This window comes from Macaca thibetana, chromosome 10 (genome assembly GCF_024542745.1).
Source record: "Macaca thibetana thibetana isolate TM-01 chromosome 10, ASM2454274v1, whole genome shotgun sequence".
Lineage (NCBI taxonomy): Eukaryota > Metazoa > Chordata > Mammalia > Primates > Cercopithecidae > Macaca > Macaca thibetana.
The window spans coordinates 55,476,665-55,494,707 of NC_065587.1; the positions used below are offsets into that span (position 1 = coordinate 55,476,665).

Consider the following 18,043-nt stretch of genomic DNA (forward strand, 5'->3'; position numbering starts at 1 on the left):
GAGATGTTAATATTTACCTTGCTGGGTTCTTATAAAGATTAAATGAGCTAATACTTGTAAAGTCAGTGCCTGGCACAAAATAAGTATTCAACATATATTGTTTGTTTGTTTGCTTGTTTATTTATTTATTGTGAGATGGAGTCTCACTCTGTTGCCCAGGCTGGAGTGCAGTGGCACAATCTTGGCTCACTGCAACCTCTGCCTACCGGGTTCAAGCGATTCTCCTGCCTCAGTCTCCCAAGTAGGCAGAATTACAGGCATCTGCCACCACTCCCAGCTAATTTTTGTGTTTTTAGTAGAGATGGGGTTTCGCCGTGTTGGCCGGGCTGGTCTCGAACTCCTGACCTCAAGTGATTCGCCCAAGTCAGCCTCCCTAAGTGCTGGGATTACAGGCGTGAGCCACTGTGTCGGGCGGCTAGCTATTTATTATCTTTAAAATTAGTATGGCAAGCTGATCATTTGACCTGCTGGGGTGACCAACCATCCTAGTCTGCTGAGACTGAGGAAGAGTTTCAGGACACAGGACTTTCAGAGCTAAAACTAGACAAGTCCTGGCCAAAAGAGGATGAGTTGGTCACCCTAGCCCTGCCTGACGATAATATTTCACTCCAGTTTAACAGACTGATCTTTTACTTTTATTAAATTACAGGTTTGATGTTGAAAATGATATTCGCACTACATATTGTAGAACCCCCCTCAAGCATCCCTATGGTATAATTTCTGCAAAACACTAATCTTGCTTACATTTTCCTCATGTTACAGATTGGGAAAGTGAGGCCTGGGGTGTAAACCAGTGGCAGAGCTCTTCCCTAGACCTGTTGTGAAGCCACTGCCCCATCACCTGGTGCTCAACATGCACTAGGTAACACTGTAAGTGATTTTCGTTAAATTTAATCTCATATAATCTTAGGAGGTGGGCTCTACCATTATAACCATTTTAGAGATGGGATGCTCGTAGCTGTCTTCTGTCCCACAGACTCACCCATATCCCTGGGATTAGAATTCATTCATTCTGTACATCTTTGCCTGATTGTGGTTTCCTTGGAACTTTTGTTACAGGGAAACCCAGCAAGGTTTCCTGGGTCTTGTTTAGCCATTGAACCTAATCTGTCTGTTTCAAGACTTTTTTTTTTTTTTTTTTTTTTTTGAGACAGAGTCTTGCTCAGTCACCCAGGCTGGAGTGCAGAGGCATAATCTCGGCTCACTGCAACCTCCACCTCCCAGGTTCAAGCAATTCTCCCTGCCTCAGCCTCCCGAGTAGATGGAATTACAGGCGCTCACCACCATACCTAGCTAATTTTTTTTTTTGTATTTTTAGTAGAGACAGGGTTTCACCATGTTGGCCAGGCTGGTTTCGAACTCCTGACCTCAGATGACCCGCCCACCTTGGCCTCCCAAAGTGCTGGGATTACAGGCATGAACCACCGCCTGGCCTTGTTTTAAGATATTTTTAAAGGACCTTTTGTTTCAGTTAGCAAATGTCTGCTACTCTCCTACTGGGGCTATGTGGTGACTGACAAAGAGACTTTGCCCTCAAGGACTCGAGGCTGCTGGGGAACCCTGCTCACCAGGGTCTCTCTGCACTGCACTATGGCCAGCTTGAGGGCAAGGTTGGGGTCTTTTCACCTCTGTGTCACTAAGACGAGATCAGCAGCATGTGTGGAAACTGGCAGATCACACCACAATGCAGAGAGGGCAGCAGGAGTCCAGATCCCAGCCATGACCTGTCGAGCTTCAGGCAGGGAGCAGTGGGAGTCCCAAAAACTTATGGGGGTTTCTCAGTCTCAGTGCTATTGATATTTGGGGCTGGCCAGTTCTGTTGTGGGGGATGTCCTGTGCGGGGTAGGATGGTTAGCACTGTCTGTTGCCTCTGCCAGTAGCGTCTTCTCAACCAGTCATGACAACCTAAAGCATCTCCAGACATCACCGAATGTCCCCTGGGGGCAAAGTCACCCCAGGTTGTGGACTGCTGGCTTAACTGAAGCAAACTTAACGAAGAAAGTGTTTGCAGAGGTGAGGCATGCAGGGACTGGCAACAGTGGGGAGCTATTGGCACCCCAAGGCCAAAGGGGTGAGAGACAGAATGGTGTTACTTGACCCAGAGATAGCTGGAGCCATATAAGTAAGGCTAAGACAGGAGTTGAGGCTGTGGAGAAATTCAGCCACTGCCAAAATTAAGGCAAAACAGGGAGGGAGCTGGGGGTGGCATAAACACGCCCACTTCTCCCTCATCCTGCCCTTTTATCTCTGCCGATTCCTCCCCTTGGCTGAATGCATTGTGATGTCAGAAGGCACAGGTGCCTCCAGGCCACAGAGCAGGATGCGGTGGGTAAGCAGAGAAGAAACATCACAAGGAGGCAGGCGCAGGCCCCAGAAGACAGGACATTTGTGTACATCTTGGAGGATGTGTACTTTGGAGAAAGCTGGGAAGGAGTATCTCACCAGCGGGAAGAGCATGCATGAAGCAATGGAGTTCTGAGACAGCCTGGCTCCCTGCATTGTTTATTTAATTGTGATTGTTTGTTTGATTGACTGTGCTCTGTGTGCACGTGGTGAAAATAAAACATTTCAAAAGGTACAAAAGGGCATAAAATGAGAAGTAGGTCTTCCTCCCACCCTGACCCCAGCTACCCAGCCCCCCTACATCCCCCCGAAAACCATCTTGCTCTCTGGTCTCTCATCGCCTTCCAGAAATAGTTAGTGCACATGCTAGCTTGTGTCACCTAAACTCCTAATTTGATTTAATTTCACGGGTGTTTGCAGAGCCCCTATTGTGTGCAAAGAAATAAACTGAGCTCTCTGGTCTCAGACCCTACTCTGATCCACTAAGCACCGGCGGCTTCAGGCCCACCACGGCTGGCCTCCCATCTCTTTCTCTAAGCAACGGGTCAGCCTGCTACAGTTATGTTGTTCAACTTATTTTATTTTGTTTTATTTTGTTTTGTTTTGTTTTGTTTTATTTTATTTTATTTTATTTTATTTTATTTTATTTTTTGAGATGGAGTCTTGCTCTGTCACTCAGGCTGGAGTGCAATGGTGCTATCTCAGCTCACTGCAACCTCCGCCTCCTGGGTTCAAGCGATTCTCCCACCTCAGCCTCCTGAGTAGCTGGGATTACAGGCGCCTGCCACTACACCTCGCTAATTTTTGTATTTTTAGTAGAGGTGGGTTTCACCATGTTGGTCAGGCTGGTCTCAAACTCCTGGCCTCAAGTGATCCACCCGCCTCAGCCTCCCAAAATGCTGGGATTACAGGCATGAGCCACCGTGTCCGGCCTCAATGGATGTTTTGTGGATTGGACTGAATTAAAACTGAACCATTGGTGAGAAGCAAATTATAATGCAGGAGCACACATAAACCTTGGGTGTGGTTCAGGAGACCATGTGTTTTGGGGAGAGGAGTGAGGGTTCTGTCTCCAAAGGCTTGCTCTTGCTGGAGCCAATGGACAGTTGTCTAAGAAGGAAACGCCTATAGTGTGACCTAGAGGGGGCGCTAGAGTGTGAGCAGGTTGGGTCCTATCACCTTTGTGGGACTTGATCTGGCTTAGATCAGTCCAGGGAAGACCAGATCTTGCCTGGCTACTCCCAGCTGGTGTCTGTAGCCCTTGGGGGAGTTTAAGACTAGGAGAGGGGAGTTTCTGGCCAGCTGCCGAAATAGGGAACCCCATAACCAACATGTAAACTTGTCGGTGTCTAGAAGCAAGCAACCAAATCTGGTTCTCAGATGCCCAGGCGGAAGCCAGGAGGCCAGAGCAGCCCAGGTCTCCAGGAGCAGACAAGGACCAGGCTCTTCCTTGCCTGCCCTGCTCTTCCCTGCTGATCTCTCTTGTTCTCTCAACACCTGGCTCTTTCCTGACAGTGCCTGTGTGTTGAGCACTTCAGGGCAAACACTTGCCTGCCATGATGGACCACCTTTCTGTGCAGATGCTGAGTACACACCAGCTCCCACTCCCACGGCTGCTTTGCAAGGACAGTGTTAATGATCCTCACTTTGTAAACAAGGAAAACTGAAGCTCAGAAAAGAGGGATGGAGGGCGGTAAGGTCGGGCATCCTACACATATGGTGATATCATTGGACATTTTGTGTTGAAGAACGATGGAGTGTTGAACACAGAATCACAGAATTTTACTTTATTTTATTTTTTGAGATGGAGTCTCAGTCTGTCACTCGGGCTGGAGTGCAGTGGCGCACTCTTGGCTCAGGGCAACCTCCACCTCCTGGGTTCAAGGGATCCTCCTGCCTCAGCCTGCCGAGTTGCTGGGATCATAGGTGTGCACTACCAGGCCTTGCTAATTGTTTTGTGTTTTTAGTGGAGACGGGGTTTCACCATGTTGGCCAGGCTGGTCTCAAACTCCCGACCTCAAGTGATCTGCCCACCTTGGCCTCGCAAAGTACTGGGATTACAGACATGAGCCACTGTGCCTGACCAAGAATTTTAGAATCATAAAATCCAGGAGTCCCGGACTCCCAGGTTACCAGTATAACCCACACTGCCACCAACTCCCTGTCCGTTTCCCACACTGTAAGTGAAATGTCTCTCTGGGGCCCACCTCCCAGCCACTCAGGCCTCTTCTTCGCTCACCTGGGGTCTTGTTCCAGACTTTTCTCTTGTTTCTCCTCCTTCCAAACCTGTACACAGCAGCCAGAGGCATCTTTCCAAACTACTAAGCAGATCGTGCCACTCTGCTCCCCCTTAAAACCCTTCCCTGGCTCCCCTTTGCCCTCAGGATAAAGTTCAAACTCCTTGACATGGTTTACTAGATTCTCAGTCATCTGGCCACAGTCTCTGGCCACTCCACCCCTCTTCTACCACCCCCCACCCCCAACTCTATACCAACCCATACAGAACTCGTTTTGTTTCACCAGATGTGCTGGATGCTGGCTGTCTCCCCCGACCCCTGGACCTTTGCACTGATTGTTCCCACGACCTGGAACACAGTCTACACCACCACCTCCTTCTCTGATTGAAGTACTCTCTCTTCTTGTTTGCTCTGGGGACAGTTTCTGCTCACATGCCTCCTGAATATCTGGGTTGGTGTTCCTTCCTTTACCACACTCCCCACTCCAGTTGCTGTGCTTAACCACGTGACAGAGGTCACGGCAACACGTGTGCCCGTGTGTTTGCCTGTGTCCGCATCTGCTCATGAGCCACAGGAGGGCAGATATCAGGGCCATCTTTTCTCTACTGAATCCCAGCACCCAGCACTGTGCCTGGCAGAGAAGAGTTGTTCATCCAAGACATATGTTGATAAATGAATAAAGGCCGGGCGCGGTGGCTCAAGCCTGTAAAGTTTGGGAGGCCGAGATGTTAGAATCACAAGCTTTTAGAGCCATGGACTTGGTGAAACAGAAGCCTAAATCCGGCCACTGCACTCTGGGTCACTCCGTCTCAAAAAAAAAAAAAAAAAAAAAAAAAAAAAATTAGAATAGCTTTTAATCCTAGACTTAGCGTTAATTATGCGAAGAAATTGAGAATATCCGAATCTTAGGATCTCAAGGTTGAAAGAATTCTTATATAGGCATCTTGTCCAAGGACTATCAGTGGATTAGAAAGTTTTAATTGTGCCCTTCTATATTATTTAATGTATATTTTTACATTTATTTATATAAAAATAATACATTTGTCTCTCAAACATTTATTTTAATAAAAGTTTAGTTGGCGCCTAGTGAGAATGCACTCACCACAGTGGCCTCAAACATTTATTTTTATAATGTATCCTTCTATATTTATTAAGCACTTATTTATTAACCAATATTAATTGAGCCCATTTATTCTGTGACCAGCACATAGTTGTGCTAGGCAACTATGTGAGTCATCTATGGTTGCATAACTAATTACCTTGATTTTAAAACAGAAAACATATATCATAGTTTCTGTGTGATAGGACTTCAAAAATGGCTTAGCTGGATGGTTCCAGCGCAGCTCTCTCATGAGGTTGTAGTCAAAATACCAGCTGGGACCATGATCCCCTGAAAGCTTGACTGGGGCTAGAGAATCCACTTTCAATCTGGCTCATTTGCATGGCTGGCAGTGTAGGGGGCCTCAGTTCCTCACATGTGGACCTTGCCATAGGATTGCTTGAGTGTCCTTACAACATGGCTGCTGGCTTCCCCAGAACAAGGGATTCAAGGTGGCAAGATGAAATCCACAATGCCTTTTATCATCTAGCCTCAAAAGTCACACTCCATCTTTTTCACAATATCCTAGTGATTACACAGGACAACGCTATTCAGTTTGGGAGGGGAGTACAAAAATGGTGGGAATACCAGGAAATGGGGATCACTGGGGGACATCTTGGAGGATGGCTACCACGGCAGCATTGAACAAGACTCAGAGTCTCTGCTCTTATGGAGTTAACAGTCTAGGGAGCGAAGGATAGAGGAAGACAATCAAACAAGACAATGAGTTAGAGCTGGAGTAAACAAACTACATTCATGGGCCAAATCCAGCCTACTGCCTACTTTTGTAAATAAAGTTTTATTGGAACTCAGTCACACCCACTCACTTACATATTGCTTATGGCTGTTTTACGCTGTAAGAGCAGACTTAAGTAGTTGCAGCAGGGACTGTATATCCTGCAAAGCCTCATGTATTTAGCTAAGTGATCAGGGAAGGCCTCTCCAAGAGGCAACGTTTGAGTAGGGACCTGAATGTTTAGAAGTGGCCATGGGAAGAACTGAGGACAGAATGTTCCAGATAAAGGGAACATTAGGGTAAAGGCTGTGAAATGGGAACAGCTTTAGTGTGTTGAGGAACAGGGAGGAGCCCAAGGGGGCTGGAATAGAGTGACCATGGGGAGATGATCTCAGAGGCATGATTAGGAACCAGGTTCTGTAGGATCTGGGGGCCCTGGTGAAGAATTTAAAATTGTTCCAGGAACGATGGGAAGCCACTGGAAGGTTTTAAGCAGGGAGAGGTAGGATCTGATGGGGATGGTAGAGATGCCTGGGGTAGTTTGGTCCCATTCTTTGAGCAAGATGGTGCCTCTACTGGCCCCCTAAGTGCAGCTGTCCCGGAACCTGTTCGTGTTGACAAGACTCAGGTAAAGACCTTTGGCATCATCCCACAATTACATGTTCAGGTCTTGCCAATCCTTCTGACCTGGAAGTCCTTTCTTTTGACTCACTCTGAGTCCCTTGCCAGCCTGCCTCTTCTGGATCTAATAAATCTGTGAAGTTGGAAAGAACACTGAATTTTGAGCCCTAGGTTCCAGACCGTGCCCTTCCCTGACTTGCCCGCAACAGTCCGGCAGCCTCTCTGTGTCTCAGTTTCCTTGTCTGTAAAATGAGGGGAGAGTCCAGTCTGCCTGGCCCAAGACCAGGTGATTAAATGTCCTAGGAAGAGCAGAGCATGAAGGGCGTGTGGCAGCACAGGTTGGGGTGGACTTGGCCAGACTGAGGTTGCTGAGGTAAGCAGCGGGAAGTAGGGGTGGTTGGTACATTGGGAAGAAGGCTTACTGCTAACCCTCCTCAGCTTGAGTTTTTGTTTTGTTTTTTTCTTCGAGATGGAGTCTTCCTCTGTCTCCCAGGCTGTAGTGCAGTGGTGTGATCTCGGCTCACTGCAACCTCTGCCTACTGGGTTCAAGTGATTCTCCTGCCTTAGCCTCTCAAGTAGCTGGGATTATAGGTGCCTGCCACCTCATGCCTGGCTAATTTTTGTATTTTTAGTAGAGACGGGGTTTCATCATGTTGGCCAGGCTGGTCTTGAACTCCTGACCTCAGGTGATGTGCCTGCCTCGGTCTCCCAGAATGTTGGGATTACAGGTGTGAGCCACCATGCTGGCCTGAGTTTTGAACAATAGGAGAGCTCACTGCCTCCCAGAGGCCCTTGGGATGGCGGAGTTGGAGTTGTCTGGCTGGGGTCAAGACCTTTGAGGGAGGAAGAGCCAGGGGGCTAATCCACGTCCACGTCAGCCTTAGGTGTTAGGAAGAGCACAGAATCTGTTGTCAGAGAGATCCCTGGCACCATCACTGATTTGCCCTGTGGCCTCTGTGGCCTCAGTTTTCTCATCTGTGAAATGGAGTAACCTGACCGGAGATGCTTCTGCTGTACACAGCACTAGCATTTTATGTACCACTTAGAAAAGACACTGCCAATTAATGATGACAATGCCTCCTTATCACTTAGAATTTTTATTTTCTGTAATTAAAAGGCTCTTTGAGACTTAGACGTAGTTTTTAAAATTATATATTGGCAGGGCACTGCAGCTTACACCTGTAATCCCAGCACTTTGGGAGGCCGAGGCGGGAGGAGGTCAGGAATTCGAGACCAGCCTGGCCAACATGGTGAAACCTTGTCTCTACTGAAAATACAAAAAATTAGCCGGGTGTGGTGGCGGGCACCTTTTATTCCAACTACTCGGGAGGCTGAGGCAGGAGAATCACTGGAACCTGGGAGGTGGAGGCTGCAGTGAGCGGAGATCTTGCCACTGCACTCCAGCCACTGCACTCCATCTCAAAAAATAAAACAAATAAAAAATAAATCGCCAGGCATGGTGGCTCGTGCCTGTAATTCCAGCACTTTGGGAGGCCGAGGTGGGCCTATCACTTGAGGTCAGGAGTTCGAGACCAGCCTGGTTAACATAGTGAAACCCCATCTTCATTAAAAATACAAAAATTAGCCAGATGTGGTGGCGTGCACTTGTAGTTCCAGCTACTCGGGAGGCTGAAGCAGGAGAATTGCTTGAACCAGGAAGGTGGAGGTTGCAGTGAGCCAAGATCATGCTATTACACTCCAGCCTGGGCGACAGGGCAAGATCTCTGTCTCAAGAAAATAAAAAATCATGTATCACCCTTGTGCACACATAAAAAGGAAAATCTGGGTAAGATAGATTAGGTAAGGAATTTCAGAATTTCACAGTCAGCATCCAGCCCATTGAGGTTACTTTTCTGCTCAGAATCTTCATTGTCCATATTTTTCCATGCAATATTGTCTTCCATTCCATTAAATGCTTTGCTCATGCAGCGCTTCTTCTTTTTTTTTTTTTTTTTCTGAGACAGAGTCTCACTCTGTCGCCCAGGCTGGAATGCAGTGGTGTGATCTTGGCTCACTGCAAGCTCTGCCTCCTGCGTTCATGCCATTCTCCTGCCTCAGCTTCCTGAGTAGCTAGGACTACAGGTGCCCACCACTGCGCCCGCCCCCATGCCCAGCTAATTTTTTTTTTTTTGTATTTTTAGTAGAGACGGGGTATCACCGTGTTAGCCAGGATGGTCTCGATCTCCTGACCTCGTGATCCGCCCACCTCGACCTCCCAAAGTGCTGGGATTACAGGCGTGAGACACCACGGCCGGCCCATGCAGCATTTCTTGAAAGAACGCTCCACTGTGTTCTTTCCCGGAAGAACCTGGATTTCCTCCCAACCCACTTACTCCTATGCTGCAGGTTTTGCCCCGGATGCTTTCTTCATCTTATCAAAAGGTGTCAATGGAAGGTTTTGGGAAACAAGCAGGACTCTTATCCCTTCCTCAAATGATCCTTAAGTCATTTTTGATGAAATACAAAGGGAGTGCAGTTGTAGTTGTCCAGTTAGGCCACTGGAAATAATGACCAGAACCAACTAGGTCAGGGCTACCACCTGATCTAACCCTTAGCAATTTTGGGACGCCATTGATTTAAAGACACATCGTGATTTCAGAGATACCATAATGTGAAAAAGGGCGAGTCATAGAATTTTTAAAAACATTACAATAAGGCTAGACACAGTGGCTCACACCTGCAATCCCAGCACTTTGCAAGCTGAGGTGGGGGGATCAGTTGAACCCAGGAGTCTGAGACCAGCCTGGGCAACATAGTGAGACCCAAAGTCTCCAAAAAATTTAAAAATTTCCAAGCATGGTGGCATGTGTCTGTAGTCTCAGCTACTTAGGAGGGTGAGGCAGGAGGATCTCTTGAGCCCAGGGGATCGAGGTTGCCGTGACTGAGCCACTGCACCCCAACCTGGGTGACAAAGCAAGATCTGTCTCAAAAAGAAAAAAACCTCACCGGATTTTATGTGAGGATGAAATGAGGTAAATGAATGATGGTCCCTGACCACAGGCCCCAGAGTGCTCAGCTCAGCACGGCCACTCCCTTGGCATTGCTCAACTCTCCCCTGACTCCTCTCAGCCCAGGGTATGGCCCTCCCTTGCAGGGCCAGCTCAAGTTTATAGCGACAATCGCTGCCCCTTGCAGACGTGATCTTAAAGCCATAAAGGCTTTTACAGTTTCACTCTCCCCCCTAGATAAGCCTGGGGAGCCCTTCCCAAGGCCGGGGAGCAATCTCAGAGCCACAGGGGGAGGGGTTGGGCGTTGCACAAGTTGGGAAATGGAACAAGTTTTATGGCCCCAACTTCGCTAAAAATATCACATTCTCAGATCCTCGGCTGGAGTCTGCTAGTGAAACCTCAGCACCTGCAGTGATATTCACTCATTCATTCTTCCACTCATTTGATACAAAGGGAATAGTGTGCAGGACACGCCAGCACGGATATTCTCACTTCACCACTATTATGCTGTGTGTGGACCCAGGGCAGACCACTTTCCTCTCATCCGTAGAGCAGGGCTAGTACATTTCACCTCCCCCGCAATCTCAGTAAGGTGAGCGGGTAAGACCAGTATGTCAGCACACTTAGCACCTAGTAGGTCTACAACAAATTTGCTTGAATCCCTTTCGTTCGCCAACTATATTCATCTTTTTTGTTTTTATTTTTTGAAACAGGGTATCACTGTGTTTCCCAGGCTGGAGTGCAGTGACACAATTATGGTTACTGCAGCCTCGAACTCCTGGGTTCAAGCAATCCTTCTGCCTCAGCCTCCCAAGTAGCTGGGGCTATAGGTGCACACCACCATGCCTAGCTAATTTTTTTAATATTTGCAGAGATGGGCCGGGCGCGGTGGCTCAAGCCTGTAATCCCAGCACTTTGGGAGGCCGAGACGGGCGGATCACGAGGTCAGGAGATCGAGACCATCCTGGCTAACACGGTGAAACCCCGTGTCTACTAAAAAAATACAAAAAACTAGCCGGGCGAGGTGGCGGGCGCCTGTAGTCCCAGCTACTCGGGAGGCTGAGGCAGGAGAATGGTCTAAACCCGGGAGGCGGAGCTTGCAGTGAGCTGAGATCCGGCCACTGCACCCCAGCCTGGGCGACAGAGCAAGACTCTGTCTCAAAAAAAAAAAAAAAAAAAAAAAAAAAAAAAAATTTGCAGAGATGGGGGTATCACTAAGTCGCCCTGTTGGGTCTTAAACTCCTAGGGACCCGAGGATTGCTCCGAGCAATCCTCCCACCTCAGCCTATTTTCTGTTTCTTCTCTTCACTCTTCAATGAACCCAAGCAACTATTGGCTTTTCATTTCTTTCATTTGTTAAATTAAGGTATAATTTTCTTTCTTTCTTTCTTTCTTTCTTTCTTTCTTTCTTTCTTTCTTTCTTTCTTTCTTTCTTTCTTTCTTTCTTTCTTTCTTTCTTTCTTTCTTTCTTTCTTTCTTTCTTTCTTTTTTTTTTTTTTGGAGACGGGGTCTCACACCCGTTGTACAGGCTGAAGTGTAGTGGCGCGATCTTGGCTCACTGCAACCTCTCCACCTCCTGGCTTCAAGCGATTCTCCTTCCTCAGCTTCCTGAGTAGCTGGGATTACAGGCGTGCGCCACCACGCATGGCTAATTTTTGTATTTTTAGTAGAGACGGGCTTTTGCCATGTTGGCTAGGCGGGTCTTGAACTCCTGACCTCAGCTGATCCGCCTGACTTGGCCTCCCAAAGTGCTATTATTACAGGCGTGAGCCACCACACCTGGCCAAATTAAGGTATAATTTCCATAGACTAATATTTGCCCTTTTTAATGTGTGCTTTTGCAAGTTTTGGCACATGTATGCAGTCATGTCACCACCATCACAGTCAAGATTTTTCTCAGAGCACTTCCATCACTCCAAACCCCTCCCCTGTGTCCCTTGGTATTCAAACCCCTATCCCAGCCCTTGCCCCTGGCAGCCGCAGATCTGTGTCTGTGGCTTTGCCTTCTCCAGAACATCACAGAGATGGAATCATACAGTATGTAGTCTTCTGAGCCTGGCTTCTTTCACTCAGTATGAGGAGTTTGATTTCCATGATTTTCTTGTTTTTTCTTTTTTGAGACGGAGTCTCCCTCTGTCGCCCAGGCTGGAGTGCAGTGGCGCGATCTCAGCTCACTGCAACCTCTGCCTCCAGGGTTCAAGCAATTCTCCTGCCTCAGCCTCCTGAGTAGCTGAGATTACAGGTGTGTGCCACCACACCCAGCTTATTTTTTCATTTTTAGTAGAAACGGGGTTTCACCATGTTGGCCAGGCTGGTCTCGAACTCCTGACCTTAAATGATCCACCCCGCCCCCGCAGCCTTCCAAAGTGCTGGGAATACAGGTGTGAGCCACCGCGCCTGGCCCCATGTTGTTTGTATCAGTAGTTACTTCTTTTTGCTGAGCAATCTTCCTATTGACTTTTTTTTCTTTAATAGAGACAGGGTCTTGCTCTGTCATCCAGGCTGAAGTGCAGTGGCTTAATCATGGCTCACTGCAGCCTCAAACTTTTGGACTTAAATAATTCTCCTGCCTCAGCCTCCTGAGTAGCTGGGACCACAGGCATGTGCCACCACACCTGGCGATTTTTTTTTTTTTTTTTTTTTTTTGAATTATATGTAGAGACAGGGATTCTTGCCGTGTTGCCCAAGCTGGTCTCGAACTCCTGGCCTCAAGAGATTCTCTGTTTTTCACCTCCCAAAGCTCTGGGATTATAGGAGTGAGCACCGCGCTCAGCCCAATTGACTATTAAACTTCTCGTCTATGTATGACGTAGACTTTTTATCTCCAGCCCCAACTTTTTCCCAAGCTCTAGACTCATATATCCAATGAGTCCCTGGATGTTTAATTGGGATCTCAAACAGCACATCCAAAACCAAGCTCTTTGTTTTCTAACCCAAATTTGCAGCTCCTGCCGTCTTCCTCTATCAACAGACAGCACCACCTGGCCACAAACTTCTTCCCTTCACACACCTTAGCAAGTTCTTGGCTGTTCTACTTCCAAAACACTCCACTCTGACCGCCTCTCACCACCACCACCTGTATTCATTTTCCATTGCTGCATAACAAATTGCCACAAATGTAGATGCTTAAAACACTGCCCATTTGTCAGCTGGGCACAGTGGCTCATGCCTGTAATCCCAGCACTTTGGGAGGCTGAGGCGGGCAGATTGCCTGAGGTCAAGAGTTCGAGACCAGCCTGGCCAACATGGTGAAACCCTGTCTCTACTAAAAATACAAAATGAACTGGGTGTGGTGGTGCATGCCTATAATCCCAGCTACTCAGGAGGCTGAGGCAGGAGACTCACTTGAACCTGGGAGGTGGAGGTTGCAGTGAGCCGAGATCACATCATTACACTCCAGCCTAGGCAAAAAGAGCAAAACTCCGTTTCAAAAGAAAGAAAAAGAAAACACAGCCCATTCGTGGTCTCACAGGTCTATAGTTCAGCAGCCCAGAGGTGGCGAGATTGGGTTCCCGGCTCGGGTTCTTAAACGACTGGACTGTGTACCTACCTGAGGGCTCTAGGGAAGGATCCAAGCTCATTCATGTTGTTGCCTGCATTCATTTCCTCATGGTTGTTGGACTGTCACCCTGTCACCATTTTCTTGCTGGTTGTCAGCCAGGGGGTCTCTCAGTTTCTAGAGGCCACTTGCATCCCTTGCCAAGTGGCCCCCTTTGTCTTCAAAGCTGGCAACATAGACTGTCCCTTATGTGAAATCCTTCTCACGTTTCTGATTTCGTAGAAAGAGCCCAGTTCCCTTTATGGCCTCACCTGATTAGGCCAGGCCCACCAAAGAATATCTCCCTACCAAAATGTCAGCTGGTTTGGGACTTTAATTACATCTGCAAAATCTCTTCACAGGAGCACCTAGATTCATGTCTAATTGGATAACTGAAAGAAGGTGTGCATGCACCAAAGGCAGGCGTCTTGGGGGGCGTTTTAAAAGTTCTGCCCACTCCACAACCCTAGTCCATGCTGCCATTATCTTTCACCTAGACCACTGCCCAGGTCACCTGTGCGCGTCTCTGCTCCCACTGTTTTTCCACATAGTCCATTCCCTATACAGCAGAGAGTAGCCTTTTAAGAACATCAAGTGGATCATATAACTTCTGTATTCAAAAATGAAGAGCTTCCCACTATACCCACAATAAAATCCAGGATCTTTCTCATGGCCTAGAAGGCTACCTCTGGTCTCACCCCTGCCTGCCTCTCAGACTCGGAAAAATGTTCAACACATCATAGACACTCACTAAATATTTATTGAATGAATGAATGAATGAAAGTCTCTTGGATTGGTTCTTTTCTCTATTCCACTGCCACCATCTTGGTATGGACATTACTATCTCTCACCTGATCCAGTACACTTGTGTCTTCATTGGTCTCCCGGCTTACAGTTGCACCCGTTCCATTGTGTGCCACAAAGCAACCAGGATGATGTTTTAAAGATACAGATCTGGCTGGGTGCAGTGGCTCATGCCTGTAATCCCAACACTTTGTGAGGCCGAGGTGGGGAGATTGCCTGAGCTCAGGAGTTCAAGACAAGCCTGGACAGCATGGCAAGACCCCATCTCTCCTGAAAATTAAAAAAAAAATAGTTGTGGATGCCTATGGTCCCAGCTATTCAGGAAGCTGAGGTAGGAGGATCACTTGAGCCCAGGGGGTGGAGGTTGCAACAGTGAGCTGTGATTGCACCACTGCACTCCAGCCTGGGTGGCAGAGGGAGACCTTGTCTCAAAAAATATATATATATATATATACACACACACACACACACGCACACACACATATACACACATATATTTATATACATATATATTTATATGCATACATATATTTATATACATATATACAGATCTGCCTATAACCTGCACTGCTCTCAAACCTCCAGTGGGCCGGGCACGGCAGCTCATACCTGTAATCCTAGCACATTGGGAGGCCAAGGCGGGCAGATCACTTGAGGTCAGGGATTGGAAACCAGCCTGGGCAACATGGCAAAACCCCACCTCTACTAAAAATACAAAAAATTAGCTGGGTGTGGTTTCGGGCTCCTGTAATCTCAGCTACTTGGGAGGCTGAGGCAGGAGAATTGCTAGAACCCGGGAGACAGAGGTTGTAGAAAGCTGAGATCAGGCCATTGCACTCCAGCCTGGGTGACAGAGCGAGATCCCCTCTCAAAAAAACAAACAAATAGAACCTCTAGTGGCTTCCTTTTTCCCGGAAGAAATTCCAGACTCCTCTGTGAAGTATTTGAGGTTCCCACCACTTGTGTGCACACCAGCTGTCCTAGTGAGCGAGCTTCCAGAAGAGGAATGAGGGCTTCCAGTGGAACTGGGGGAAGTTTTAGAGATACACTGGAAACGTATTAAGAGATATTATACCCAAGGTCTGTCCTTTACAGTGTTCTCTCTGAAAGCTTTAAGGAGAAAGTCTCCATTGGGTACGTGTACGCCCTTAACATCTCTGTAATATTTGTCAGTGTTCCTTTTTAACACGAAAGCAAGAGCAGAGCTTTCCCTGAGGCAATTCCACCTGGCTGCAGTTGAAAAACATTGCTTTCTTTTCACTAATTTTGCAATCACCTCTTATTTATGGCAAAGGATGCTAGTTTCCTATTTATGTCAGTGACCTGAAGTTTAAAGGGAATCATGATGAACCGATTTAACAAAAAATAAGTAATGGAAGTTACAGCAGTCCTTGGGCATAGAGAGGGCAAGGTGGCATGTGCACAAAAGTTGGAAAACGCCAGCCTCGTCCTGCCCCCATGCACAGAGTTCCCGCTGCCTCCTCCCACTTGCCGCTCACTCCTCAGCCTCGAGTGCACTTCTGTCTTGCCTCATTATTGCCTCTGAATCCTCCTTCAAAGCACACACCTCTCCCTTTCCCAGAGTACAGTCACCTCGCCCTCCCTGCCACCTCACCGGCTGTCACGTTCACCCCTTTGGCTCTTGTCATCAACTGCTTCTAATTTTCCCGTCCTTGTGAAAACTGAAAGCTCTAGGAGGGAGGCGCCTCGTGCCATTGCTTCTCCATAATCCCAGCATGCCCGGCGGAGGGCTCTGCCCATCGGCATTTCGCATGAGATGAACTTTCCACCATTCACACTACTTCTGTGCCCACCACGCAGTGACGGAGTCACCAGTGTCTTCCTCAAGGCCTCATGTTGGCCCCGGAGCCAGACAGTGAGCATCAGATCAGCGTCCACACCAGCTATGGAGTGGTTACCAGCTGTGTGTTGGGCAGGTCCCTTCCTCTCTCCTCCGGAGCCTGTTTTCTCTTTGTTGTTGTTGTTGCTATTGTTGTTGTTGTAGGATCTCATGGTTTTGCTCACACTGGAGTGCAGTGGCATGATCTCGGCTCACTGGAACCTCCCTCTCCCGGGTTCAAGCGATTCTCCTGCCTCAGCCTCCCGAGTAGCCAGGACTACAGGCACATGCCACCACGCCCGGCCATTTTTTTTTTTTTTTTTTTTTTTTTTTTGTATTTTTAATGGAGATGAGGTTTCACCATGTTGGCCAGGCTGGTCTCAAACATTTGTCCGCAGGTGATCCACCTGCCTCAGCCTCCCAAAGTGCTGGGATTAAAGGCGTGAGCCACCATGCCCGGCCTTGTTTCCTCATTTGTGAAACAGAACCACAAGAATGACAGCCTCAGAGGTTGTTGTGGGAATTAAATTATGTCCAGTCATGTTTGGCAAAGAGGAAGAGCCCAGTAAATGTCCTTGGCATCATGATTTGCTGTCTAACTCCACCATCGTCAAACAGCTGCCTGGGATCCTGTGATTCAGGCCTCTGAGATCACATCCTGGAATTTAGGTATGATACGTGGATCTGAGAAGTGTAGCTCAAAGGTTATCTGGGTTCCACAAATGAGGAAGTAGGACGATCTCACCAATTTGGGATGACAGGCCATTCACACCTCATGAAACTTTCTTTGGGTCTTCAAGCAGCCTGTCACCCAAGGGCCCTTCTACTTCTGGTCCCCACGCTGAGCAATGATGGAATGATGGAATAAGAAGCTTCTAGTAGCATGGCTTAGGGAAACAACTTTTCAGAGGAACTAAAAAGGGGTCAGCCTGGGCAACATAGCAAGACCCCATCTTTACTAAAAATAAAAGAAAAAATTAGCCAGGTGTGCTGGCACACTGTACCCCAGCTACTCAAAAGGCTGGGGCGAGAGGATTGCTTGAGCTCTGGAGGCAGAGGTTGCAGAGAGCTATGATGGGGCCACTACATTCCAGCCTAGGTGACAGAGAGAGACCGTGACTCAAAAAAGAAAAAAAAAGGAGGAGTCTTAGAAATTCCAGTTCTTTTTCCCATTGTTTTGTAGCAGAGAAAGAGGTTTAATTGTAGGGCTGCCAAACAAGGACATGAGAGGAAACCTCCAATCTGTCTCCCCGAGAAGCTTGAGAATTGATAATTTTTTTTTTTTTTTTTTTGAGATGGAGTCTCGCTCTGTCACCCAGGCTGGAGTGCAGTGGCATGATCTTGGCTCACTGCAACCTCTGTCTCTTGGGTTCAAGCAACTCTCCTGGCTCAGCCTCCCAAGTAGCTGGGATTACAGGTGTGCACCACCATGCCCGGCTAATTTTTGTATTTTTAGTAGAGATGGAGTTTCACCTTGTTGGCCAGGCTAGTCTTGAACTCCTAATCTCAGGTGATCTGCCCACCTTGGCCTCCCAAAGTGGTGGGATTACAGGTGTGAACCAACAGGCTCCGCCAATAATTCCCATTTCTTAATCAGGCTACCTGGATGGTGGAAGCATGGGCTCAGGTCTTGACTGGGGTCTCTAGCTGTGTGACCTTGGACAAGTTTCTTCACCTTTCTGAACCTCAGTTTCATCATCTATAAAATGGGAATTTGACTGTCTGCTACCTGAGCTGATGCTGTTTAGCAACTGAAATAGAAACCAAACCTGAAGCTCTGGCTGCCTGTGCTGAGATTTGAGATTAACCAGGGCAAAGGGCTGATGAGGTGGAGGAACCAAGGGTAGAGGAATTTATGGCAGCCCAGGGTTTATGGT

General features: G+C 47.8%; 2 protein-coding genes across 2 annotated transcripts in view; one reads left to right on the forward strand and one right to left on the reverse strand.

The window, feature by feature from the left end:
- TTPAL (alpha tocopherol transfer protein like) overlaps window positions 1-4,659 on the reverse strand; it is a 43,741-nt gene extending 39,082 nt beyond the window's left edge. Inside the window, exon 1 of the mRNA XM_050806554.1 lies at window positions 4,583-4,659. The gene's annotated coding sequence lies outside the window, so the exon portion shown is untranslated. The remainder of the gene's footprint in view (window positions 1-4,582) is intronic.
- Window positions 1-18,043, forward strand: part of OSER1 (oxidative stress responsive serine rich 1) — a 313,341-nt gene that overhangs the window by 65,328 nt on the left and 229,970 nt on the right. The window lies entirely within an intron of this gene.